Source organism: Cryptomeria japonica, chromosome 10 (assembly GCF_030272615.1).
Source record: "Cryptomeria japonica chromosome 10, Sugi_1.0, whole genome shotgun sequence".
Lineage (NCBI taxonomy): Eukaryota > Viridiplantae > Streptophyta > Pinopsida > Cupressales > Cupressaceae > Cryptomeria > Cryptomeria japonica.
The window spans coordinates 11,437,310-11,439,593 of record NC_081414.1 but is presented as its reverse complement, the minus strand read 5'-3'; positions in this window follow the sequence as shown (position 1 = coordinate 11,439,593).

The window sequence follows — 2,284 nt, the reverse complement described above, 5'->3', positions numbered from 1 at the left end:
AAACACTAATATTTTTATGTGGAAAAACCATGGTGAGAGTCAACTCACACTATATGAAATAGTTATTATAATGTTTGTTTTAGGGATCATTTCCCAAGTATTCTCATTGCTCCCAAAAAGGACTTAAAAAGAAATATGCAATGATATAGGGACCTATTGAAAAGACTCATTGTCTGGTAGTAGGATACATGAATATTATAATGAAAAAATTAAAATAAATTGTTATAGAATAAGCATTTGACATATGTCAATGTTGTAGTCCTCTTTGTAGCATAATTACTCCATCAAACTATCTTCACACACTTCAAACTCATCTAATACATTATCCAATCATTCCACACATCGTAATTGCTTCACAAATGATCTATCATTCCCTATATACCCTCTACAACACCTTAAAATATCAATTAGGTAGGCTCCAATAGGACCTATCAAATGAAATTGTGAGCCAATACAGGTAAACTTCAAACACATATAATATAAACAAAAATAGGTTATAGATCAACCCAAGACATAGTTGAATCTCAAACACATCTCAACACATCCTTAAAATCCAATAGGATAGGTTAGGAGCAATCGCAAATGAAGGAAATCCAACTATTGTCCCAAATATCAACACCACTGTCAAAACTGTTAACTATTTATCTTTACACCACGAGGGAGAAACCAAAATTATCACATAAACAAAGATGATATAAATTTAGACCATCTACAACATCTCTAGAATCATCTCTAGAAGAAATCAATCATCAAGTGCTTGCGCAAGTGGAGAGACCCATTGAACTAACAAAAACAAAACAAGCCGGTATGACTGATACACTTAAACACAATGAATATTGCATTGCGGCACACAAAAATATTTTTAACTCATATCACTAGGCCCTTATACCTTATTGAACCCGTTCCCAGGTCTAAACAAGCATACCAATCACTACAGAAGAATACAGAGCATTCCAGTGAGCAACTAAGGCACATACACTAATAAACTATAATCCAGAGAACAAACACTTATAAATCTTACTACAAAAAGTTGTATGTCTTGAAATATAGGATTTAGAATCCTTACACAGTATGAAACTTCACTTCAAAACTACATAACTAGAACAAGTAATGTGGTAGAATACAAACTAAAATGCCAACTCCTGAACTTAGGAAAATACATTGTTAATACCTTAGACAAATTTTCTAGTCATACAAGTAAGACCAGAAGCATAAAAAACCTTCATGTTTGACTCCTTGAAGCATACCAAATTTTCTAGTCATACAAGTAAGACCAGAAACATAGAAAACCTTCATGTCTAACTCCTTGAAGCATAGAGAAATCAACTAAGATGATTGCATTCCTCATCAAAAGTATAAAGCATATGTAGAAATGTGTTACCATATACATACCATACTTCCAGACTGATATTTTGCCATGGCTATCATTGGTGGTCTTCCAAATTGTCTTCAATCATACTGATTATGTCAAAATATGAGACAAACCATCTCTTTCAAATGTCAAACCATTTCTCTCAAATGTCTCATCAAACATCATTTTTCAGCCTCTTCAACTTCATCAATGACCTCAAGTTGACATCATTGACAACACATATTTCCAACAATCTCCCCAATTGTCATTGATGGCAACAACACATATTGATCTACAAATATTCTCTTCCTTTATTTGTACATATTCCCACTTTTACAAACAACCAACTGTACATTATCTCCCCCTTTGACATCGAGGACAAAAGGCATACTCTCTCCTACTTATCACAACCAAAAACTACTGCATATACCCCCCCTAACTATGTGCACTCATTACAAACATCTCCTCCTCAGATAGAAATCCCTCAAAAAATGATATTGTGTAAATGAAGTCTTCAACAAAAATCAAAGAATGACACTGCAAGCCTCCGTATAATAATACAACCATAAAATTTTCTCATCTATGAACTTGCAACTCCCTTAGAAGGTAGAATATATTTATACATTACATTAAGGTGGGGCAAAGCTTCATCCCAATTTTCCTTAGCTAAGGAAAGGATTTGATTTTGGCACTCAAACTATATAAACAGGTCCTCAACCACATCCATATTGTTCACATAATATCCCAAACAATGAATCCAACCTCAAATTAATTTCTTTTCTCAACAAGCTATATTGTTTCTTTATCTTATCTCTCTCATTCTACAACAAAGATAGCTACAAATGAATTTTTTCTACTTGAGCCCTAGTGGATCCATCCTTGTTCTTTATCAAACAACTGAAATATTTTTAATTTTCTTAGTTGAATTAGGCC